This window comes from Epinephelus lanceolatus, chromosome 20, assembly GCF_041903045.1.
Source record: "Epinephelus lanceolatus isolate andai-2023 chromosome 20, ASM4190304v1, whole genome shotgun sequence".
Taxonomy (NCBI): Eukaryota; Metazoa; Chordata; class Actinopteri; order Perciformes; family Serranidae; genus Epinephelus; species Epinephelus lanceolatus.
The window spans coordinates 24,094,336-24,121,761 of NC_135753.1; positions in this window are offsets into that span (position 1 = coordinate 24,094,336).

Here is a 27,426-nt window from a genome sequence, read left to right on the forward strand (position 1 = left end):
TAAGAATAACATGTATGGATTTTGAAAATGGGCTTTAAAGCTGTTATAATCACTATTTTCTTAAATTAACAATTGACATAATGACCTTGTGTATGCAGGAGGACAGACACACGACCGAATTATCGCTCACTTATTTGGTCTTAGGGCCCATAACATTTTGATTCATTCTCAAGGCTCTCATCAGCGTTATTTTCAGACATAGCAGGAAGTGAAAGAGCTCTAAAAACCCAGTGAACATTATCTGCCCACCAAACAGTAGACAATGTTAGCAACTTGCTGGTGAACATAGTGGAGCGTTTAGCAGCTAACGAGCCATATATTTCCCTCAGGAGAAGGCGGAGACCAAAACCGAGATAAAATGAGTGCGAAATGTCACTTATGCTATGCTTTCTCAGACCTTGAACTCAAACCCGGTGTTGCCCTGCAAAATTATATAATTTCATAATTAAAGTAAAATAGTAAACATGCAGGCGGCTAGTCGACTAATGGCCCAAAAAGATGACTATTGGTTGACTAGTAAAATCCGTAGTCGGGGGCAGCCCTAGTTTTTAGAGCCAGATGTAACCAAATTTGGACAAAAAGATGGAGCTGTGGAGGAGTGAGGGGTGGATCTGACTCATAGACTGTGGTGACTATGGTTGGGAACTATTTACATTTGAACTGATACTGGTACCAGTGTTGATACCCCAAATTTGATACCTGTATCAAACGGTACGTGTTATGGTCCTTTAACTTTTCTGTAATAACAAAAATTTTATTTTTGAGCAAGCTGCGATTCTGCAAGCAAGCAATTCTGTTCCTGACATATTACACATAGGGCTAAGTCTCTGTCTGTTTGCTTAATTGTGTGTGTGCCTGCTTCTCTCTTTCACTCTCTGTTTAGACTAAACAAAAAAACATGTGGAATAAGTGCACAATATAAAAAAACACAATAACACACAGCAGTGATACCAGGCTATTTCTAAAATACAACAGAAAAGAGAATTAACTAAATATAGTCTTTAATTTCAGCTTGCTGGGAAGCTGACAAAGCTCACTTGCCACATTCCCTGCTTCAGGGCATTTCCCAGTGATTCTGCCTCCTCTCTGAACCCAGCAACAGCGTGGAGCTCTGTTGTCTCTACCACACAGCACCCCAAAGTGGGCCACAGAGTTTTGTGGGCAGCTACATGGCTTCAGGGGCGCTTTGCGGTACTTCCACCTTCTGTCAGAACCCGGCATTTGCACCCACATGTGCTGTTATGTACCTAAGTTTGGCACAGATTGATTTAATGTGAATTGGTGCTCGATAATACTGACGAAATATGGTTGGAGCCCTTATAAGTAACAAATTTGTTACCAAGCCGTAGTGGTGACGCCTCACAGACAACCTGAGGCCTTTAATTAATGCAAATGGGGGAGTTATATAAATTCATCCCCCGTACAATTGTCATGAACAGGGAAATTAGCTATGGAGACCAAAACTGTTCTTTGTACCAGGCTGTAAACATGTTTATTTCTGCTGTAAAGTTGGGCATTTTAACATAGACGTTTACGAGGACTGACTCACTCTTCAAGCCAGCCTCAAGTGGCCATTTGAGGAACAGCAGTTTTTGGCACTTCGGCTGTGGCTTCATTTTTCAGTGTGAATAGTGGACTTTATCAAGTGGAGAGAAACACAACACCAGATAAATACTAATGCTGCTCCGACAGTCAAGCTTATCTTTTCCACACCACAATGGGGAAAACTTATATTGATATAAATGCATATTGATGCATTTAGTGACACAATAATAGCTCATTCTATCTATAAACTGTCAAAAGAAACTCCAAGGGCCATGCTGGCATGCTTGCAGCACACATTTTTTGTGTGAGCTGTTGCATATACAGGATGTGGAGTGTTTTCATCTCCTTGATGTTCCACAGACTCAAGCAACACACGGAAAGGCAGGCAGGCAGGGAAGGAGATGTTGCTTTGGGCCTTACAAATGACCTAGATACTGGAGTATGAATTTCATTTACCTCTATCGCAGCATCTAAGTGTACCTCACTTTCCTTACGCATCCATATGGCAACCGGTGAGCTGGAGCGGATACAAAAACAGCCCACAGATAGGCTTTTTTTGATCAGCATTTACTCGCTCACTCCTTCACTCAGTCACTCGTTCACTCACTCGCTCAAAATAAACCGCAGCCAGAGACCTCCGTGTTGTTAATCCCGTAGAATTTATCTACTCAGTGGGTAAAATGTTTTGCAATAAGCAGGATTTGGCTGTAGCCAGGATAAGTTAGACGTTTGCTATTCTGCTCCAGGACTGAAAATTTCCCTCCATGTAATGCAGAGGTTACAGGTGTTAACCGCAGCCAATGGAACTATTGATTAATCGGAAAGGCAGTTTGGCAAGCCTTCTTAGACCACAAAGTGGCTGATCAGAATTCTGGGGCTGCTAGTTTCAACAGTTTCTTGCTGGGCACAGAAGGAGAGGTGAAGAAATGGTGGAGAGGGAGAAGAAGGAGAATAGCTAGAGATGAGGGTGGAGGAGGCGGTGGGTAGGGGGCAAAGAGATATGACACATGGGGTAAAGAACAGATGGGGGATGATGGAAGGAGAGTGAAAGTGTTGAAGGAGAACAAGTGAGGAGAGAGGGGAGAGCGATGAATAGTCAGGCAAGAAAGAGATGTGAATTGAAGGCCAAGTAGCGTGGGTTATCATATCTGAACTGCAAGACATGAATCTCAATCCATCAATAAGCGCTGCATTTTGATAAAAAATACCCCTGCTGCGCCCGGCCTTAATGGATAGTGTGCTGTTGAATGCGTCACTTTTACTCTTCCCCTGAAATACCAGAGAGAGAATGGGTCCCTCTCCACAAAGAGATCTGGATCAAGGTCAGTGATCACATCAAAAGTAATAGTACCTCTCACTTTCCCTATATGCTCTGTCTGAGTGCTCGGTGAATCAGAAAAGCTTGCTATTTCTAAATAATTTTCACAGATTCCCCACAGGTGTAGCACGCCTTTCATAATGTAAAATTCCTTAGGCTGAAATGCAACTTATTTCACTTCCATATTAACAAGAACCTTGCCTTTGGAAAGGTAATCTCTTTGCTTAGATATTCAGTATAGCCTTGATCACAGTAAATTTTGCAATGTTTAAGTTAGACTTAAAGAGTTAAATTAAACACCATTCCTGAGGTTTATTTCGCCCAATTTGGAATTTGTGTTAAATTGACTCTGGCACTAGTGTAGAGTTAAATTAACGTTAAATAGAGTAACAAATTAACTCTCACATACACAGTATAGCATTATTTAAACCCTACACTTCTCAGTAGTGTTGGTAATTTACTCTTCTGCGACAACAAAACAAGTCTGATTAAGTTCAATTTCAATGCTCATTAACACTGCCAGGGCTCAAAATATTACACGCATACAGTATACAGGGTAGTGAACGTCAAACTCTAGCTGTGCACGTAATTGTCAGCTCTACATGCACCACCATAACTTGGTACAGCTGACTTTTCACAGGCTCTCACACCAGAAGTCCATTTTCTCATTAAGTGAAAAATATATTTATACCTGATAATGTCGTGGCATGGAAAGAGGACGCGACAGCGCATGGACAGACAAGACAAAGCAGCAAAGGGCATCAGAAACACCTAAAAACACTGTGGTCAAGCCAACCGCGGCTGCCACAGCAGTGAAGTTAATTAATTTAGGTAGGATGTTCGTCAGGCGCTCACTCCGTGTTATCAGTGGACGGACTTTTAGCTCACTGCTGGAAGCTGACTTGGGGACGTTCCAAAATGTTTCTTTGACCATATAAAATTTGAAATAGTTTCACTGAACATTACTGTAATTTCTGTCAGATCTGGCCCTGGCTGTATCAGAGGTGCTGTTAAGAAAGGACAAATTCACCAAATGGTGCAGTTAAAAAATTTTTTAGTGGAGGTAAAAGAAAAAAAAAAAGGTTCACGTAATATTAACTTTAAATCTTCACTGCTGCATGTCCACAGAAAGAGTATTTCAAGCCCTGACTGAATGAGTTATTAGAAGTCAACACAGGAACTGTTAATGTTAAACACTACTGTGTAGATATTTTACTTATTTACAAGGGTTATATTCTAACACTTATTATTGCTACAGTGTCACTGAAACCTGCCTCTATTTGTGAAAACAAATCTCAGTGGTGTTAATTAAACACTTAAATTATGCTTTTGTTGTGTCAAATTGTATCTGACCAAATTTGTTTTCAATATTGCTTTTTCAAAAAACACACTAAAGACTTATTCACACAGGACTGCTATCACCCGGGGACCTCAAGTGATTTAGAACTTGTAAACAGAATTGGAGCTGTTTTGTCGTTTTCTTTTGTAAACAGAATTTACTGATATTATCACCAAAATATGATGCACATAGTCATTTGTAACTCCACTCTACACAACACAGACACATATGCAGCACCACTAGTGGTTATGTTCAGTGTTCATTTCCTTTTTTAAATCAAACAAACAGGAGCGACTCTGCCACACATTGTTACGCGTCATCCATTTCATCATCTTTTGAGATTTTGCTCTTCTGATTGATTCAAACTTGCTTTTTCTGCAAATGGGTCTCCATGCTGTGTAACGAGATGAGACTCCAGCACCCAAAATGCTGTCAAAACTTTTATTTATAATTGCCAATGCAGCCTTCATAGTCCTCTACCAGGAAATGGACAGAAAAGAGGTGCGGAAAAAACTACAGATGACCCTAAATCGAGATGCTGACTTATATTATCACATGACCTCTGTGTTTGGCAAATTATGGTGGAATTATTACTTGACAAATTATAAACATAAAGTATCTCACATAAGTGAGTACACCCCTCCCATTTTTGCAAATATGTCATTATATCTTTTCATGGGACAATACTATAGAAATGACACTTTGATATATAGTAGTCAGTGTACAGCTTGTATAGTAGTATAGATTTACCTTCCTCTGAAAATTACTCAACACACAGCCATCAACATCTAAACAGCTGGCAACATAAGTGAGTACAGCCCACAGTGAACATGTCCAAATTGTGCCTAAAGTGTCAATATTTTGTGTGCCAACCATTATTATCTAGCACTGCCTTAACCCTTTTGGGCATGGAATTCACCAGAGCTCACAGGTTGCTTCAGGAATCCTCTCCCACTCCTCCATGATGACATCATGGAGCAGATGGATGTGAAGACACCTTGCGCTACCCCACCTTCAGCTTGAAGATGGCCCACAGGTGCACAGGTGAGTTTAGGGCTGGATACATACTTGGCCAGTCCATCACCTTCACCTTCACCTTCAGCTTCCTCAGCAAGGCAGTTGTCATCTACTAGGTGTGTTTTGGGTCATTATCATGTTGGAAAACTGCATTGGAGCTCAGTTTCTGAAGAGGGGCGATCATGCTCTGCTCTGAATTCATGTTTCCCTAAATGAACCGAGCTCCCCAGAGCCGGCAGCACTCATGCAGCCCCAAACCATGATGCTGCCACCACTATACTTGACTGTAGGCAGCAGAGCATGATCGCCCCTCTTCAGAAACTGAGCTGCAATGCAGTTTTCCAACATGATAATGACCCAAAACACACCTAGTAGATGACAACTGCCTTGCTGAGGAAGCTGAAGGTGAAGGTGAAGGTGATGGATTGGCCAAGTATGTATCCAGCCCTAAACTCACCTGTGCACCTGTGGGGCATCCTCAAGCTGAAGGTGGGGTAGCGCAAGGTGTCTTCACATCCATCTGCTCCATGATGTCATCGTGGAGGAGTGGGAGAGGATTCCTGAAGCAACCTGTGAGCTCTGGTAAAGTCCATGCCCAAAAGGGTTAAGGCAGTGCTAGATAATAATGGTTGGCACACAAAATATTGACACTTTAGGCACAATTTGGACATGTTCACTGTGGGCTGTACTCACTCATGTTGCCAGCTGTTTAGATGTTGATGGCTGTGTGTTGAGTAATTTTCAGAGGAAGGTAAATCTATACTACTATACAAGCTGTACACTGACTACTTTATATCAAAGTGTCATTTCTATAGTGTTGTCCCATGAAAAGATATAGTGAAATATTTGCAAAAATGGGAGGGGTGTACTGACTTATTTGAGATACTGTATGTGCAGATTTGCACGGGACTTAGATCACTAGAGTGATACAGTCATCACAGCCATAGTATTGATCTTTCAAAACACAGGCATCTCCAAATGCTACCTCAGTACAGATAAATGAAGTCATGGCGCTACTCTGTACCATGATGTTTTATCCACTTGGCAGGAAACACACTGGTACACAATACAGCTCCAAATTTGGAAGCAATCTCTGGACCTTCTTTGAGCTCACTAAAGCCCCTTTCACACATGCACTGCAAACCTGAAATTATCCAGACATTACCCAGAGGAGCTGTATGTGAGAATGCAAATGTCTGAAGCGGTTGGACCAGACATAAACAGACTTTATCCCGCCAGATCCCTTGTACAAAGTCCGTGTAATGTCCGATTGAGTCGATGTCTGAATAGAGCAGGTACTTTTCATGGAAATTAAAGGCAAGCGATCATGACGTTTGCACAAAACCAAAAAAACATTTGAGGGTGAGGACTACGGGTCATTTACACGACAAGAGCAACAAAATTTCAAGTGGGGATGATGAGATTCTTGAACTTCTGTCTGTTAGGGCCGAAGCCAAAATCGTCACAAAGGAAACTGTTGCTTATGACCAAATTACCAACCAGCTACGTGACTGTGGTGTAATACATTTCATGTCCTGCCTCGTACATGTTCTACTTAGGTGCCACCCCTTGACTAAACCACACCGAGTGTTTCCTGTAGGTGAGAACACGTCTGACACAAACATTCTCCTGTTGTGTGCTACACATATGAAAGGGAAACTCTGGACAATGGACGGACTTCATTCTGTGGAGTTCGTCTGAGAAAATGCCGCAAGTATCACAATCTTTCCTGGACCAAAAGTTAAGTCTTTCCTCCTTGAAATGAAATTAGGTTTGACTTCCTAACACTTACACCACATGTGCAGAATTGGGACTATGTTCCTCATATTACAAGGGTAGCAAAGGCATATTGCGCAGTAAGCACCAAGATTGCATGGCATTCAATCCCAAGTCATTACAATCAAATCGAACAATTTTACTCTTGGCAGTTTATTTGCAGCTGATTATAAGTCAGATGCATGTACTCTGCCAGCCGGTTGTTCAGCACTTAGGAAGGCGTCTTGAATGTACTGCAGAACAAGTTTCACCTCCAGCTGAGCGACCCCCTTGAAAACATCAAGCATTAAATTTCCAGAAAAACTGTTTGCTGTGTTGAAATATTCACATGAATTCAACAGAAATGCATTTCACACCATATAGATGAGTTAGTGAAGGATCTGTTTGTGGAATTTGACAGTGCTGTGGGTGTATCTCAATAGTTTGCGTTACAACATCCGGATCATCCTCCTCAAGGTTAGAGAAACAGCAGCAATATTGAGCCCCAAATGACTCCAGAAAGCCAAACAGACTATGCAAACCAAGGTTATCCCCCAGTGACCTGAACTGTGGTGCCATGAATCACGTTTTTAAACATGGGAATGATAAGTCCCTCTGTCTTGAGTACCTTCAGATCATTGACAAGTGGCTCGAGTATCAAATTAAAATCATAACTCTTGATGTCCTGTGCATGGAAAAGAGCACACAGATGAATATTAATCAAAGAGGAATTAGAGACCGGGAGAGTCCTTAATGTAAAATATATAGCACCTAATTTATGTACACCCTTCTTGGAGCCCAAGGGATTTGCAGTTTTAAAGCGTCATAAAACAGCTGAATCTCCAAGGCATCATTTTCTACAGAAAATAAGGGACTTTCTTTAAAGGTTTACTACGCACGAAATATCACTGTTTGTAAACATATCATTTAAACTTGGCCCCTCCTCCCTACACCACTTGTACATACAGCTTTTGTACTATTGTACGAACAATACATTTGTTGTAATGGAAAAGCTAATACTTCAGCAAGCTAACTAAGCTAATCGCCAGCATCTACATGTCCAACAGAACAACCCAACTCCATGTGGTCCCTCATTTTCTCCTTCAGTACTCGCCAGCAAAAGGGAAAGAGAAAGAGAAAGTTAACACCATAGTAATGCTTATCTTGGAACAAGATGTGTCCACTTGCCATTTCGGCTCGTTATGTTTACGTTTTTTTTTTGGCACCATGTCTGTGATATTTGTAGTTTTCTCTTGGATGCCTGCTGCTACTTTTCATAAAGTCCTGACCTCACTGTTATTACCTGGGGGTTAAACGCCTTAAAACAACCTGACCACAACAAAATATGAAGAAAATAAGGCAGAAAGCAGAAACAAGCAGGAGTCTCTGTAAATGAATACACCACCACACACTTCTAGAATGATGATAAGGAGGGATTATTTTTGTATGAGTCTATACATTGTTTTTGAAAGATCCTGCAGAGTATACCTTTGAAATAGTTGGCATCTTTTAAGTCTGCATACACATGTTCCTTGGGCATTTGTCTGGGCTTGAACATATCTCCAAATTTGGGGTTATAGAAAATAGTCTTCAATGTTTCCAAAATGGGAACACATGCAAACTTATCAGTTACAACAACCTGGTCATATGTGGCAGTAGTGCTGCTAAAATTCGGGCCATGCATCTTTTGAAGAGGCTCAACATTTCCCCATTTCTCTGTGAAGTGTTTGTTACGTTTAGCTTGTGAATTTAAGACTGCGGATGGGTTTTCCTACTTTTGGAAAGATTGTTCTATTTTGTTTTTTATTTTCTGCATCCTGTGGAGATAAGCACTGTAAAGCTGTGTCTTTAGTCTGACTATGAATCTTAAAAAACATCTCTTCCATGGATGAGACAGAACTATCTACAGTGTTGTGGTCGTTTCATCTACATCTACATTAACTGTCACCTCCAGTCCAGCACTGCTTAAATTAACATCAGTGTCAACCTGTTGGTCAGTTTGTCAATGTGTTTGGTCTTTAAATGTTTCCTAAAAAACAGAAAAGGTGCCAAACACAGACACAGCCAGTGTCTTTCTAGGCAGGTAATGGTGAATTAATCGTAAAAGCATATTTGAACTAGTTAACTCAGCCTGACGGACAAAACTTTTCATGTTGGCTGTTGAAACTTCAAGCGCTAATGGAGCAACCTTGCCCTAACTTCAGCAACATAAGGACTGCTTGACTTTGCCAGCATCAATGTGGTACACAGTGGTCTAGATCAGGGGTCGGCAAACTTTACTATCACTTTACTATCACTATTTTTGGGCCAAAACCAAAGGAAAAATAAAATGCCTGGAGCGGCAAAAAAACAAACATATTTGAGCCTTGTAATGAAGGCAACACAGTCTACTTAGTCTAAATCAGCCAGTAGGTCTAAATATGCACTCATGAATATGTGTTAGCATAACATGGCCACTTTGAAGTGGGCTTTTTGTGGTTATTTGGTTCTTCTACTTTGCAGTGTTGGTGGTGAAAGCAAATGAACCTGTCCATTCACTTTTAAATTCTCATTTTTTGCCTTTTTTGGATTCAGAATTCATAGCTAGCTTAGCTAGGAAGACTCAAGACCAGCCATTGCTACTGAGTTCTGGCAAAATTTAGAGGAAAAGACACCAGGTCGTAGACTGACGAAGCACATTTTAGTTGATGAAACATTAAAGACACTTTTTTTTTTAATCAGTATATAGGCTACACACTTTTACCATTAGAGAATTTAAGAATCACCAACAACAGTGATGAATGAAAATGAAAATCTTAAAAAATAACATTATTCATTTCCATATAATTTTTTTGAAGTCACAGGGAGGCACTGGAGAGGGGCCGAAGAGCCACATGAGGCTCTAAAGCTGCAGGTTGCCTCCCACTGATCTAGATGAACATGTACATGTTGTAAAGCCTGGTGTTGTAGCACATAATGTGCTTTAAACAGTTCATCCAAAGCACCAAGAGAAGAGGCTGACCTGCAAGGTGTGGCAGTCTTGTCAAGAATGACAAAGAACTGATGGATTGCATTCTCCCCAGCTCCAAAAGCCAAGAGACAAAGTTGAGTGCTGGTCGTGATGAGAGATGAGATGCTCTTTGATGCTTGTTGCAGCCTGAAAATACAAACACATGGAGAGATGATTAGAGATACATGTTTGTTACATTATAATCCAATATTCTTACCATAAATTAGGAAAAAACACAAACCTTCTCGAAAACCTTGGGATCTTGATACCTTTTCTAGTCTCTTTCGACTTTGAGCCCAGAGTGGAATCAGGTATAACAAGTGAGAGGTCACTTTTCCAACCTGCAACAACAGAAGTTTGATGTTAACACTTAAATTATGTGGACCATCAACAAATTTTGTGCATCTGCAATATCAGCAGCATTTTACAAAATACAGACAAGAAAAGACAGTAGTTTTATATCACAAACAAACACTCCCACACTAACAATCCTTTCAGCTCAGCCAAATATTTCACCACTATTGAGTTGTTGTTTTTTTGTTTTTATTTTTTTTCAAACCACAGTACTAGTCAAAAGTTTGGATGTACTTTCTCTTCAAGTGAATTGGAAGGTACGTCCAAACTTTTGGCTGGTACTGTATACAAAATGTTCTCTTACATTTTTCAAATACGCAGTATATATATATATATCTCAATCCAGCTTTAAGTACACCGTTGATAGGTATATATTTTATACATGATACATGAGGTCGATATATTAAAAGTCTGAGTGCAGAACAACAACAGTGTGCTTACAAGTAGCTTGCTGAAGTCAAGATCCACTTCAGTGCCACCCTCAGGAGGATCCACTGCCAGTAGGACTTCTTCGAGCTCCCTGATGGATGAAAGCTTTCTGCATTGCTGGATGATCCACCTCTCCAGAAACTTACATGATACACCCTCTCTAAATATCAGAGCATACACTGGGGTGTAATTTGGGGTGGGGGAATTGGGTGACAATTCAGGGATATCACAGCCAACCAAAGTTAATAGGTGCTTCCTGTTTGAGTATCACTACAGTACCTGTCTACTATCTTAAAAACTATTTTATTGTCATAACACTGTTAAAATTATGACAGATAATCACCAAGTCTTCGACGTCTTTGATTCATGGAAAGTCAGACAGCACGTTGCTTGACTGCTGGGGGTCAAGGACCATGTTGCGGTGATAGACTTGACTGTGTCCTCATCAGCTGAATGTTTCATCAGTGAGATCTCTTCTTTGCAATCATCTTTGCTCAGAGCAGTCTCTGTAACAAACTCGCATCTGACAGTTGGTCCCCCAGGTTTGTCTTCAGCAACCATGTACATTTCAAAATGCTTTAGTAACTTAGATTTGACCTAACTTAACAAAAATTAGTTTGTGCAATACTGACTGCAGAGACATTATGTTAAACAAAGCCAATAATTGATCTTGTGACTGTTTTGTTCCAGTATTATTACAGTAATATTACAGGCACTGAATAATAAACTGGACGACCTCTCTGCCCACATCGGTTTCGAATGGGATATCAGGAACTTTGATGTCCTTTGTTTCACCAAATCTTGGCTATATTCAATAAGGTGACTCTTTTTCTATATACCAATCTGACAGAACAGGGAACTCCAGGGGAAGAAGAAAGGAGGAGGTGTGTGCTTTTGGGCAAATAAGGTGCAACAGTAGGAATAGTGAGATGCTGTCCTATTCCTGCTCGCCCTGCACCACATGGGGAATGGATAGATGACAGAGCGGGATCTCTGCATCATCCAGAATATCAGAAATACAACACAGTGGATGTGACAGTCATGAACAAGCAATTTTTTATAACATTTTTGTGTAACCCCACAAAATAATGTCAGAGGAAATAATGGCATAACACTGGGTTAGGTTAGCTCTGTAGGTAGTAAGCTAGTTCGCCAGACATGCCAATGACTGAAGCTTACATGTTAGAGCAGATAAACACACTGTGTTAGCCATTCCTCACACTTTTGCTTTTTTATTTTGGGGTTAAAAAGAAGAAGAAAAATCACCATCCAAACTCTTCATAAAGGGTTCAGGAGCTGTTTCTGTTGTAAAATGTATATGGGATGCTTATTAGTCCTGTAGGGGTCACTGTTCTGTCATGTGGTTCTGTCAATATAAGTAAGAACCATTCATTCAGGGACAGGTGTTGCTAGACGTTTATGGACACAAATTCTTGGCTGCTTGCATGTTTGTTACGGAAGACACCAGCCTTGAGATATAAATTATACATCAAAGACAAGAAGAAGAAGTGGGACTCCTTGTTTTCAGTCCTGGCAGGCGAGCGCGTCAATTAGTAGTCTGTCTATGCAGCCCCTCAGTGGCTGTGACTTCAGGTTTAGCAGCTATTAAGGAGGGTATCACTCTTACTACAGCCCCATACACACCACTTCAACATGGGGAAAATCATGAATGTATAAAGAGAAGTGGATACAGCACTGGAGGCGGGGACCCATTCATCCTGATGGTTGCTCAGTGGCACATTAAGTCAAAAGTTTGACTTCTTTGTGTAAAATTACCCAGATTTTCCACTCTGCCTCCACATTGTTTGGCCCATAAAGCAGAAGCACAACTTTGGCAGTGCAGCTAACTTCAGGTTTAGCCCTTGGCTAACTTGAAAGCTAATGAAATACTCTCCATCATGCTGCCCTTGTAGACTTTTAAAATGTTATCGGACCAAGTAGATGAAATCCGGAAAGATTAAAAATTCATTTTGCAGTGGTTATGATGCTCAAAAAAAGTACCCAGTGATTTACAGACGTCTCTTTCACATTGTAAGTCTATGGGAAATCATGTTTTTGGGCCACATGGTATCACATGATGGACCCAAAAATTGTACAGGGCCCTGTAATTTCAGCAGATTGCCGTATTTGGTGATAACAATGGAGTCAGCCATAAAATGTGGAATTTCTTGGATGCAATTTATAAAAATCACGGTTTTCCCTACCATTCCCTACCTGTCACCGAATGCGGGGCTACGCTCCTCCACACACTGGCAGGGCCGCCCATACCGTGTGAACGCCAGGTCACTGCTTTCAAGACTTTAGCGTTGACAGGTTTGAACATGGAGATGCAAATGACTAGCTAGCTCGTTTCCTCGATTAGCCGAGCTAGGTCAAATCCCGTCGTCATGTTCTTCTGGAGTCGTCCGATGATTCTGCATCAAGCCAGCCATCACTCACATCTCTGTGGTCGAGCCGGCAGCTGCCACTAAGGTCAGACTGCACCGTACTTCTATAGGCCTATTCTGACCTGTAGCCCATATGCACTGAAACAGCCCATGATGCACATATGGCTATGTCAGCTTTTCAAAATAAGACGTTAATAGAGTGTAAATACATATCTGTGAGTCATTGGATTATGTTCACAGGAAGTATTTATCACATAACCTGCATCCCTTTCAAATTAAGAAATCCCACTAAACTGTGAGGGACATTACTAAATAATTGAAAACAGTGCAAAGAATGTTACATCAAATTCAGTGATATTCATTAAATTTTGAATAATTTCTCCATAAATTGTTGAAATTTTATTCATCCACCACATGATTAGACTTTCTAATGACAAAATGTGAAAAACTGTAAAACACAGAATTCAGAAAAATGAAAACAGCAAACACAAAATTTGGGAAAAATTTAAATGGAATCTGAAATAATTAAAACAGATTTCACAGGGCTCTAGTTGTAATTCCACATCGAGCCACTATGTCAAATTGGCTTCAAAGCCTGGTGCTGTTTCTGGGGACTTGGGAAAAATCCAGAGCTTTACTGGCCTGCTGTGCCTAGTTACTGTTGCTAAGCTATGAATGTCACTTTTCAGGGGAGGGGTTTAGTGACAATTTGACAAATTACACTGATGCTTAAACAGACATAATTTGTTTCAATTGGCTGTCATGCTGTTACCACTCTTGTATTATGCTTCCTCACAGTGTTCCTAAAATGTATCACAAGCCATTTCCACTCTGAACAAGTCTTTTCAATCACTGCTGCTGTAAAGGTTCGGCCTGCTATATAATGCACTAGTGCCCCCCTTGTTTCTAGTCAGCTTTAAACCCACCTCTATTAGGCCATTTTCTACAACAGATGCTCAGGACATATTCAGTTAACTCTCTCTCACACACACACACATGTGCTACACACATGCACACACAGGGCTGGTGCGTCTGTTGTTCCAAACCTCCCGGTACATAAAACTAACATGCAAACACAAATTGCGTTGCGACATCTGAAACGTTGTGTCACATCACTAAAAGAGGAGGGAGGGGGCAAAGCAGGCACCCAGGAGCGGCGGGGGGGGATTTCATGCTAGCTTAAATTTAGGCACGCTGTTTGGGGTCTTTATTGTTCCTCAGAGACCAAACTTTAAGTGAATTTCTCCACCAGGGGGGCTGTTCCATGAATGCCGCTTGCACCGTGCATACTGGAGTGAGCAGAGGCAGACATCTGCAATCTGCCAACGCCCCAGGTAAAACTCTGTCCTTCTCTGTTCTGATCTCAAATGAGCTTTCCCATCCTGTTCCGTAACACTTTCCTGTCAGTGAAAATAATTCAAAACTGGTCTGTCATCTTGTGTCTAGAGACAGCTGTACAATGCTTTGTTTAAAGGCTCTATTACACTGGCGGGGGGAGAGTGAAGGCTTTGAGAGATGATTTTGTCTCCCTCATAACTTTTCATCTCAGATATTGATTTGAAAGGCCTTTTTCCCCACTTGCCAAGGAAGATTATTTTACAACAGCTTACCATGCAGTCTTACCTAACAGGCAAAGAAATTAATATTAAATTTCACAGCCGCTGGGAAAAAAAAAAAAAAAAAGGGGGGGAAGGAAAAACAAACACTGCGAAAGCATACAAATACACAGGAGATTTCATCATATTCAAAGCCGTGTGATGTGCTGTGACCTAGTCGGTGCATGTTTTCTCATGACTTCTGCCATGTTTCAAGGAGTAGTGAGCATGTTCGTTTTAGCGGAGCATGCACCGAGGCAAAAGTAATCAGCACTGCGGGAGTCTTTGGAGAATACTGTGTAACAGGTTCGCAGGCAGACATTTTAGGAGGACATGATACCAGGAAAGGAGGTATAGGTGATGGCGAAAGGTCCCCGTAGGAATGGCAGGTAGCTGACCTGGTGGCTTACAAGCTCAAGCTCACATTTCCCATTTCACGCTTTGTGTTGCAGAAAGATTCAAAAGACAGTGGATATTATTCCCTCTGCACTCGACCCCGCTGAGGTCCGATCAAAGATCCGACCCTTTGATGTTTTAACCCCTGGCTGTTTGGAGGAAAGAAAAAAAACATCCCTCCTCTGAACCAGATGGTGCCTGTTGCATGCTGGGTGCAGCGAGGCAGTGTTACGGGTCCCACCTGTGGTTTTAATTACAGTGCATGACGAGGGGATGCAGTGGAGCGGAAGGAGAGAGGAAAGTAGGGGTGACCCTCGCTGTTCGGTGAGGGCGGAGGAAAGAGGAGGGGGGACTAAACGTTCACCTGGAATTCAGGTACCTCTTTGTCGCCATCTCTCACAGGGACTTCCTTTTTCCTCCTCTGTTTCCATCACGTACCAAGTTATCTAATGAGTGGGTTTGTTAAGCCACTGAGGTATACCTTACACATTTACCTGTGCATGACTCCAGCCGTCATGTTTTCAAAGCACCCCATGATGCCTCTTTTCTCCGTCTTCCCTCGTCTGTCACAAATCATCTACATTCCACACACACGTCCATATATTTTCCCCTGTCTGTCTTCTCCTCTCACCGGTGTATAATTTGTGCAGATCACTGTTGCTTCTCTGCATGGTTCTCCAGCTCCTCTGCATGGATGAACTCCTATCAGATTAAACTGGCACTCACTGATTCTGACCTCCCTGCCCCTCCCCTGCATACACCACCCCACACCAGGATCCCTAGGGTCCACACCTCCCCTCCCCTTTCTCTCCGCCAACACCTCTCCTTCTATCCTTCTTTTGACATTTCGGCTCCTTCTGTCATCTGAGAAGTCCCGCTGAGTGCTGAGGTGCCTCGGTAGCAGGAGGAGGGAGCCCAAAAATCCCTGCAGGCCCTTATGTATACATTCACAAAGGTCCTGAATATTTTCTGATTTTGCAGAGATATTCCTGTGTTGTCACCGAGGAGGAGTTTAAATTTCACTCCAGCTTGAGTAGCACAAAATGCTGCGTTGTAGATTGTTCTCGGGTTCCCTTTCTTCGTAAGATTATGTTCCCGTACGCAACAGGGTGTGAGCAGTATTTGAAATACAGAGGGTGTAATTTTACAGTCTCAAAAACCTTTTTTTTTTTTGTCGTGCTCTTGAGTATATTGCGTGCTTCATCTTTACTTATTTTGACCCCAGCTTTGGAAAAAAAAAAACTTGATAAAGTTAGTTTTTATTTCTCTGTAATGTATTCAGCCAGGATTCTTGGGGAACTGTATTTTTTATTTTTTTCTCCCTTCCTCTCTCTTTCTCTGTGAGCGTGCGGAGCTGCGTGTCAGATCTGTGGGATGCCTGTAGGCTGCTCCCAAGAGAGGCACGGTGTGCTCATCCAACACAAACAGGGTCACAAAACAACGACTCAGCCACTTGTGCAGAGTTTACTTCAAATTAGCCCAACTCTTGTTTAAGTACATCGCAGCCAATCAAGCTGATCTCATGTCAGACAATGAGCTGACAATGTGAGACAGAAACGGAGGTGATGCCAAAGGTAGAAACTGAAATAGATTGCATCAAAGTGATGTGAGGAGAGCCTTTTTTTCAGTGATTTTTGAAATAATATCTGCACAGAGAGGAGAGGAGCCAGCTGAGAAACAAACTGTTAAATACTCCTGTAAATAACAAGCTGATCTTTTTGTTGCTCGTTTTGGTGTCGAGTCCAATAAAGCATTTTGATTCCCAGAGATAAGGCTTTGATTTTCAGGTAGTCTAACCCGTGCTTGAGGGAGACAGTCATCATTGCTAACAGGGAAACGTAACAGGGCTCGCTGGACCTCCTGAGCGTCACGAAAAGCTGTGTTAAGCAGAATTAGCAGCGCAATTAATATTCCAGCCATATTTTCCAGGGAGGAAGCAGAGGGCACAGCAGCTGCTCCCATATGCAGACCTTGCTGTTATGACCGTGGGGGCGATGTCAGACACCCTACCCCCCACCCTATCACCACACCCCACCCCCTTCCTCCCCATCCCTGTGCCGCCGACCGGTCCTCTCCCACCCCACCCTTTTCCAACTTACCTTACCTTCCTGCGATCTTTCCCCTCTCATTTGCATTTTAATCTCTTACTGTTTTTCCTCTCTTACCTTTTCACATGTTCTGTATTTAAGCTGCAGGCACCCTGATGGTTTAGTGAGTCAGTTCAGTAAGTATCCAAGCTGCTGAAGTGCCCTTGAGCAAGTCAGTGAATGCCTACCTGCTTCCACTCTGAGATTTCAAGTGAAGAAGCTGATCATCATTACTACATTTCTCGCTGTTTTTCCAACATATAATATGGTGGACTCCGAGTGGACTGGTGAGCGACTCCACCTGGTAAATATTCATCTAAATGAAGAGTGTGTTTTAACTATGTTTTACCAGTAGCAGCTCAAATTCTTGTGCTCCTGGGTGGTCTACATTTGGGCACCAGCCAAGTGGAGAGCTAGAGAGGAGACAGAAATTATTATTTATTATTATTTTTTTACCGAATAATTTTTTCTTTCAGCCCTATCACAGCGTTGTCTGATCTACAATCATTTCATGTTAAAACAATCCTGTCCTCACTCGACACTGCACATCTCACACAGTTTTGACCTATTGAATTGGCCCGACCTGCAGTGCTCGGCTGGCCCGTGACGCTCACAGTTTGAGAGTGACAGCAGCTCAGGCCTGACAGAAATGCACTGTGGGTAAAGGAGGAGGGACTTACAGACGCGCTGTAGGTCAAACACAGTTCAGTATTGACAGACCACAGCTTTACACATCAAATCTAAGCAGGGGTTGAGTATGTATGTGATTAAAGTATATTTAAAAGCGTCCCAATGCACTGTCACTAAGCTACAAGCTAGAATTATGGTCTCAATCTCCTCTGCTGTTCCACAGTTTGCAATGCATCATGATGTCACAGTAGACCTGTCATGATATTTACTATTTACATGATGTCTATGGTCCCTAATTTCCAGGGCTGGTACCTGCGGTTATTCCACAGGCTAGTTAATAACATGTCGGGCAGGAAAGTGTGGGATCATTTTGAGAAGGTGAAGGACGAACCCAAGGTGATATGTAAACTCATCTTCATCGGTCGACTACAAACATGACGTATCATCTGAAACATGGAAGTAGCTACACGCCCATTAGCCCACAGCGTCATTAACAGGCGGCTCGCTCAATGTGTGACGTGCACTTGTAGATAAAATATAGGCCTATATTAATGAAGGTTCATTAGTACGGTTTTGTATTTCTCTGTAATGTAGCACAGTGTTAACAATGTTACTGATACTATTCTTTCTCACACCTTCAACTCAAACCATTGTGTTGCCCCGCCCAAAATATATCATTTAATAATTATATTAATATTGTAAACATGCGGGCGACTAGTCGACTAATGGCCCTAAATGACAACTATTGGTCGACTAGGAAAATTTCCTTGTCAGGGGCAGCCCTAGCCAGATGCAAGGGTTTTCCCGACCATTATAAGACTTGGGCGTAACGATTCTCCCTTATTTTCCATCTACTTGCGTGAGTCTGCAGAAAAATAAAACTTTAAAGATGACACAGCAAGCTTAGTGGTTGCCAAACCCTGGAACTGAGCCAAAAAGTCCAACACCTTCATTCTCCACATCGTAAATCCTCAAGCAAACTGCCCTTCTCCCAGATCGTCCACCAACAGCAGCATACTGGCCGGATTATGGATTTCCCATAGCTTCGCTAAGTTTGTTTTCGCTTAGTTTATCAGTCAAAAGAAGCATCCCTTGGTTTTGGCGTATGAAGTCTTGAGTTATGGCTAAACCTGTGCTTTGTAAGGTCACAGTGACCTTTGATCACCAACATCTAATCAGTTCACCCCTAAGTCCAAGAAGTTCCCTCAAGGCTTTCCTGAGATGTCGCGTTCACAAGAATGAAATGGACGGACAACCCAAAAACAGAATGTCTTGGGCTATGACTGACAGAGGTCTAAGAAGACTACATGTTTGTCTCTTTGATGTTTTGAAGATACATGATCTTACAATATGGTTGACGTTGTGTACAGTACTTAAAAGTGTTTACTCAAAGGCCCAGAGTAATATTTAACTGATTTCATTCACACAAATGATTAGCTTTGTATGCCCGTGTGTGTTTTAAGATTGTACCAACCAGTTATCTAGGTTACCCACCCTCAGCATAGTTGGAGACATCAGGGCTCACTCCCCTAAATATAGAAGCTGCCATTCACTGCCATTCTTTAAAAAAAAAAAAAAAAAAAAGAAAAGAATACAAAAGAAAGAAAGAAAGAAAGAAAGAAAGACAAAAAGCACAGACTCTGAAATTTCCCAAGCGGGATAATCCATCACAGTCTGTGTGAAGCCGTAATTTCATTTCATCTCTGTTTTATTGTTATTCTGTTGTGACTTAGATGAGTGTTTTCATGTCAGTGCACACATTACATTACACTCTGCTTACTGTCAATCACCTGACGCCCACAGGAAAAACGTATGTCCCATACAAAAAAACACAAGCTATATCATCACATCCGCGTCTTCTTATTTCGGATGTCTTCGTTAGCGGGTCATTTGAGGATGGATTGGCAATGTTAAGTCTGTACATAGAAAATGCTGAATAATGTAAAGACGTGTTGCATGTGTTAAACAGTAAATGACACCTATATTCTACTGTTTTCTGTACATTAAACCTGTCCTCACACAACTAATCGCTTTGTGTGTCACTACAGCTGCAATTACCCGCCCCTCGCCCCTCACACTAACCATACTTCTGTCACTTTCACAGCATAAATGTGCACCAGCTACTCTACCTGTGAGTGCAGACACTACATCCGAGCTTATTGCATGACAGCAAATGTATACATACGCACAACATCGGTCTCTGTAGGTCATGGATTAATAACAAGGGCTGGCACTGCAAAGTCGGGGAGGATAGTGTAATTGTGGCCGTAGTGAGACTGTTCTCTGACATGTAGTCACACCTGGGTGGCTGGCAGCACAGTGAGGAGGAGAGGATCCCCCACAGTCCCAGTTATTGGTATGCTGAAATACTGCAGTGTTACAGTGAGAGGTGAGAACAAGAAGGCTGTGGAGCGCATAGAAAGAGAGCATGTTCCTCTCCCGCACTGCGAGATAAAGTGAGAGGAGGGGGGAGACAGTAAGAAGCTTTGCTGGCCCAACAAGACATGTGTCACAGCCTGAGGAACAGTGACACGCATCTCCTCAATCTCTAGCACAGGCGAGGGTTTCATCAGACTACATTCAGGATGTGACTGTCAATATTAGGGCTGCATATTCTGTTTATTTTACAATAACACAAATATGTGCGCTGCATACAATCTGCAGCGAGGAACTTTCTACTGTGTCAGACGCCTAGAAAACAATGATCCTGTAACAGCGTGACACAGGTGTTAAAAAGTTTAAGGCGTGTGCTTTGGGTGAAACTTTTTAGTGTACATCGCAGGGAGTGGGAATCCATACGCAGTACTTTCCCATGCTAATTCAGAGAGAAAGGAAGTATCGAGCACACTGTAAATCAAATTCAGGAAGTTCAAAGAAAGACAGAAAAACACGGTTGTGTCCCGGGGAGAGGGAGAAATATTCGCTCATATACCAGGGGATCAGTGTGAGATCAGTGGCCATTGGCGCTGTCCAAATTTGCACAGAGGCCTCCATGCGACAGCCACGGCTGAATTCCTGCTCAGGAGGCGGAGGGGGGTTATTTGATTGTGCATTTACAGTTAAGTTCGAGACTTTTTGTGCTGTTAGCACACAAATGGCAGACTTGCTGACTGCGGTTCAGTCGCGCCACATAAAGCTCTTTTAATAGTGCTCGGCTAATGTGCTTCATGTTGGGCTCCTTTGTAATATTTCTCATTTTCAAGAAAACATTTCTGACACATGGTAATAATAATGGACCTGAACAGTTCCTCCCACCCTCTTAAATCATGGAAATCATCAGTGAGAGTTAGCAGCCCTTGATGATTACAAGCCTTGCTTGAACAATCATTATTTATGAAAGAGTTACATTCTGTCCAGGTAAATTGCCTTTTACAGTTGAAAGGTTTCTAATTCTGGACATGCCTATTGTATTTACTAAATACTGTAATTTAACACCTTAGTGTCCATTCAGATGGTGAAAGCATTAAAAATGCCTACTTTCATGTCATTAGATCTTATTCTAGCCTGCGTGTCTGTATACTGTACTGTTCTTTGAAGTTTCCCATGTAGGAAACTTAAGAAAAGCTGTAGCAGCTAGGGAACTAGGGGTGCTAACGGAGATATTTTCTGTAACCGACAGCTGACTCTCTTGACTGACTGGGAGCTGAACATGACTATTCTCTTTTTTTTAACAATTCAAAGTGGGTCTGCACGTAACAAATTCCTTCTCGCAGCGCCTCCTTGCCCTGCTACAGCCCTCTCTTTTTCTCTCTCTCTGTTTATCATGACACTACTGCTGCAGGAGTGTGAGCTCCAGGGTTACCTGTCAGCATCACACAACTGACGTGACCTAACCGATTTAATGACGGAGTCTAGCCAGTTTGGTGTCAGTGTGAGTTTGCTGGGAACAGACTCGGTTTCAGATGTTAGCCGCTGAAGATCTAAGACGATCTCAAGTCTCATATGTCACGGTATCAATAATATTCATATATTGTCAAGCCAACACAATCTCATCACGACTCGTCAAATACCACAGCTTTGTCAGTGGTACCTTAATGTCTAAATGATGTGCTAAGAACTGGAGCGCAGCTGAGCCTGGCCCAAACCCAACAGACTTTCTGATTTTCAGGTCTGAACCCGACCTGAGCCCGACGCAGTTTCTTACCTGATATAGTTACTGGGTACGGTTACATTATTCAGAATGAAATAAATCTGAATGAAATCATTTGGAATTAAAGTTTTTCCAGGTAGTTTACATGGGAAATATTCATTCCGAATGAGGGTTTACACGGGAGATCAGTTTAATCGCCTTTATTCGGGTCTGCGCAAGGTTTGGGGCAGGAAAGGTTTCTGATTGGATAGGGGGCGGGGCAGATGTTACGTGTTTACGTTCACCGGAAGAAAACACTGCAGTCCTCTCTCTGGATAACAAGATGCTTGACGACGCCGTTCTTAGTGCCTTTTTCGGGCGTGTTTTGCTTATATTCTTGAAGTAGCAGTACGACAACAACCTTGTTCTGCTAATGCTTCGTCTGTTGAGGAGAAGAGAGGTAGAAGGTTGAAGAAGGGAGATAGAAGACCGTGCTTTGGCATATGGAAACCGGTGAGTGCAACGAGTCCGACTGCTCTAGCTCAGCCCGTTGCTATGCGCGCTATATACGTCATCGCGCCAGAAGGGCAAGGAAACAAGCATGTGCAGAAAGACCGGAATGAACTTAAAGAGGAATGAGTGTATACATGCACACAAAATTCTTTCATTCGGAATGACAAACGAAATAAACCACCCCCTTTAATCGGATTTAATTTTCAATCGGAATGACCGTTTACGTGACCACTTTTAATCGGAATGGCCTTTCATTCCGAATGAAAGTGGAATTAAACTGTCCATGTAAACGTACTGAGTGTTATCATGGTTGCAGCTTGTCTGTTTACCATGACACACACTCAGTTGGAGCGGAGCCTGTGTTGCGTTCAGGCGTTGTCACATAAATAGCAAATTCCAGCACTTCAATAGGCCATAGCACAACACAACAGTGTGTCAAGTGGGCCGAACAAGAACCGAACTTGAGCAAAATTTCTGATTTGTTGTCCGACCCGAGTATCCACACTGTGCTAAGTACCCTCCTGCATCAGTTTTGGACTTTCACGGACGGCGTGTCAATTTTCATTTGTAACATGCATTGCAAAATACTTCCCTGTTGTCACATGAAATGAGCAGTTTCTGCTTTTTACATGTAAACAGTCTGTATTTCAAAATAATGAAACACTTTTTTAAGTTTGTTTTCTTAGATTTAGGCAAGAAAACTGTGGTTAAATTTAGGCACTAAAAGCATGTGGTAAGTTTAGAAAAAACATCATGGTTTGGCTTAAGCTTCACTTCACACAGGAATGAAGAGCAGGCTATTGCAGGTTCCCGAGTGAAAGTTCAAAGTTTGTTGGACTTGTCCACCTCCAGTCCCGCCCTTTATATTATGGCTGTTGCTGTGGCAGTGTTACAAACTGCCACCGCCTGGTGCGCATCATACCACCAAGAAGGGTGCCTCTGTGTATCAACGTCTTACAAGGCAGTTGTATTTAATAAGTTGGGAGTGAGAACGAGTTAGCCCCGCCCTCCTACCCACAGAGAACATAATACTGTTTCACCTATAACGAATGTCTGGCTGTTTCAACACGTTCCACCTCTTATGGGATTACGCAAACACATTTAAGGACAGAGAATTTTGCAGTGCCATGTAACCGTCTCCACATGGTGTTTTTCCTGTCGAGGTCAGACTGCTCGCTCCATCTCACTACGATGAATGTAAAATCAACTCAGTCAACATGGGTGATAAATTATGAGCTGCATTCTAAGCGCACATACGTTCTCATGGTCAGAAATGCTTGTTCTAATTTATAGATGAGGACGAGAGGCTCTCGATCACGTATCATCAAAAATAAACTATAATCTCTAAATATCCTTTATCAATTTGCTGACTTTGAGACAGCATACGACACCATATGAAAGGGTTTAAGAGAAATCACCACCTCGGGCTTGAGTTCTGTCGAACCAGCTGTGTGAGAGAAATGACAGCTTTATTTCCCCAGATTCCATAACCTTTCGCAGTTTAATTAAGTTAACAAACTGCATATATTGTGATGCTTTGGCTGTACGAGCCGGTTTCTCTGGTTTGAGTGAATTACAAATGGATCTTCTCTCTCTTCTCAGGGCTTAACCAGGGAGCTGCCTCAAACAGACTGTCAGAAGCTCACACTGACTGACTCCAGGCCCAAATCTGGAGCAAGAAGTGAAGGTTTGCAGAGTGAAGCTGAGCGACGGCAGAGAGCGAGCTCTTTGACAGTGGATCAAAGATGAGTGGGAGGTCAAAGTGTACAGCTGGTGGGGATGAGGAGAGCACAAAACGCAGCGGAGAGATGGAATCACATGCCAGTCACAAGCATATTGCGGACATACAGTCGCACAAAGCCACACACACGTTTATAATTGTGCGTCTATATATGGCCCTCTTCCTGAATATATTATACCCTGAAATTAAATGCTATTCAATTAAATGTACTTTAAAAATGTCAGCGCAGAGTGGCTCATACAGATCAACCTTAACTGCTATGCAAAGGTATTAATTTCACACTCAGCAAGGGAGAAGAGCATTGAGCGCTTTCATCACTGTAGCACCAGTCTGCTCCATCCGGCTCCCATTGCAAGGTAACAAATTAGACCTCCAAGATGAGATGAGGGATCTTTCATATTACAGCTAATAGTGACAAATGAGACTGGGTGATAGCTACAGCACATCTATAAATGTGTGGCACTTTCTTTTTTGGCAAATGCCATTAGAATCCGCCAGTTTGCCATGCTAATCAAAATTATGGACTGTTTCTTTTTTTTTCCTGTTAGGAACTGATAAGACATTAGTCTTCTGTGATTTCAGAATTGAAAAACCAAGAAAAAAAAAATCTTTTTCTTCTTCTTCTTGGTCACTAATTGCACTTGGTTCTGAGCCGCTGTCTCTTTCCTCTTGTCAGGGATGTTAGCGGAATATTTGGAGTGAAATGTTGACGCAGTCAACATAGTGGGAGCTAAATATAAAATGGCTGCTGTTATGCTAATGGCTGCCACTGAATAATTCAAGCATGGATGATAATAAAAATGGGAAAAGAGGGGACCTGTCGAGCCACACCACCGCATGTGTCATGGCAGGCCACTAATTTGCTGTCAAGCCTCATACTATACTTTTTCCCCCCCTTACAGTTCAGCTGTGAAGATTAGTAAATATTTTGTCTGTCTCTCTGCTGATTGTAAACTGTCTAGAGCAGACAGGGAAAAGGGTAGTAGGGAGCTGGTTTTGGCGGGCTCTGGCAGGCAGGGGAATTTGGCTCAGGCAGGCTAGTTGCTTTGCTCGATGCTCTCTGTCATGTGTTCTCAGGAGGGACTGAGGATGAGGCTGGTGGGGGAGTACAAGCTCACCTCCTCCCCGCGCGCTGCAGGCCATCAGGGCCAACACACGAGGGTGAAGGCCATGTCAAAAGGCAAAAAAAAAAAGAAAAAACAGACAGGAGCGAGTTGCCAAATTGGGGTATGGTTCTGTCTTTCTTGGACTTGTCTCACAATCGCCTTTCCCTGCTTGTGCCTTCACTGTGTTGCCCCCCCCTCCTGTCCACCCCTCCCTACTTGGCTCTCAGCATTCACTCTCTTATGTCTTTTAAATGAGTGGTGGATACCTTCCAAACACTCACACTGCATCATCTCCTTCCAGAAATAGTCACATGTGATAAATGCGCAGACTCTTAAATGTGCGACACATATATTAACGTGTATATAAGATCCAGATGCACACACACACACACAAATACACACACACTCCTCTGTACTGCTGGAGCTCCTGCAGTGAGCCGTGGTGTGTGTTGATAATGAGATGCAAGCTCGACTGCTTCGGTGTTAACTGTAATTAATGTCATATATAAGGTAAGATAGCAGCGCACACATGTTGCCGGCTGACATGTAAACACGCAGCTTTGAGGTGTACCGCGACGTGACAAAGCCGACTGTAGCTGTCAACTTTTCCTTTATTGTAGTTGTGTTCTGCTGCCTTTGCATAAAGTCCCTGTGTGTTGGATCCAGCGCCGCTCTCATTAGCCACATCCAGCTCTTCCCCGGGATTTTCTGCAGTATCCCTGTCCTGGGAATGGTCTCACACTATTTAGCACTGTCCCCAGGTATTGCTACCATATTTCCTTCTGCTTACTCCGGATGCTCCCATAAATAAAGTCCTCTCTTCCTGGCATAATACATCTTAATTCCCAGCTTTCCACGAGGCATGCTGTGGCCCTTTCGCCAGCTCTGCGCTAAGCTGTAGTAAGCTTCCTGAGCCGGATGCGAAAAATGCAAACGTTTCACCCGTTCACTTACTTTCAATTTAACATTAATGATGTTGTTCCACATAGAGGCATGAAGATGAAAGATGTGTGGAAAGTCGTCTTTAATGAGTGCTCATAAATGGCCTTTGTGTGTTCATTTAAAATATTTGAGAAAAGGCAATAACGGCAGAGTCACTTTCACGTTATTGATCATCACGAGTTTATGATATGTGATAAACATGGTAATGGTTATTAATGCTACCACTCTTTATATCTCCATTAGCAAATAAAAGGGGCGTCAGAGCAAAAATGCAAACACAGTGGTCATTTGCATACGAGGCTGGAGACCTCCGAGGAGACACAGGAAGCATCTCAGCATCCTGCTTCTTTATTTGCTCGCAGGAAATAAACACAGCCGTCCCAGCAAGGTATGATGTTATATAACAGTTTGTTTTGAATGTATCCACGACGACTGTTACAGCACATACTGTAGTGATAATAACATCTGATATGTTTCCACGTCAACTCGTCAGACCATCTGCTTTGCTAAAACTCAGACTGGGTGAAAAGTTGCCCCTGACTTCCATGAATTAAATAAGAGTTTCATAATGAGGAGTCGAAGTTGTTCCACACATCCTCCTCTGGCACAGCTTTGTCATTACTTTACATTATGCTACGTCCGCGGGGCATTTCATTGAGATAAAAAAGAAATATGCAATGCAAGTTGAATATTAGTTCATTATTTAGTGACATTGATTGCTGAATTTAAATACATATTATTGCACATTCTGCAGCGATAATTATATAAATATAAAAAACATGATTTGCATAGGACTGCATTTCAGATACAAGCATCATGTGAAATTAATTATCAGAAGCCAAAAGCCACTGATAACACAGCCCCGCCACTCCTCTTGATTTTGCCTTTTTTGTTATGTGAAAATAAACGGCAGGGCTGAATCACAGCGGTGATGAATTTAATCTGCATGTTCCGCATTAAACGCTGCCCTGGACACCGCAGCGTACAGCACATCATGCTCTCGCTGAATGTCTTTTGAATGTTTAGATGCAACGTGTAAGACTTTAATGTGTCAGCTGAGATGAATATGAATTTCTCAACAATTTCTTCCAGGGAAAGTGCCGTGCTGAGATATCTATTAGATGCTCTGGATACAGGAGGAGGAAAAAAAAAAGTGTCTTGTAAAAATGTCTATGCCAGTTACATCTGTATGTGGGCGGGAAAATATTACGAGG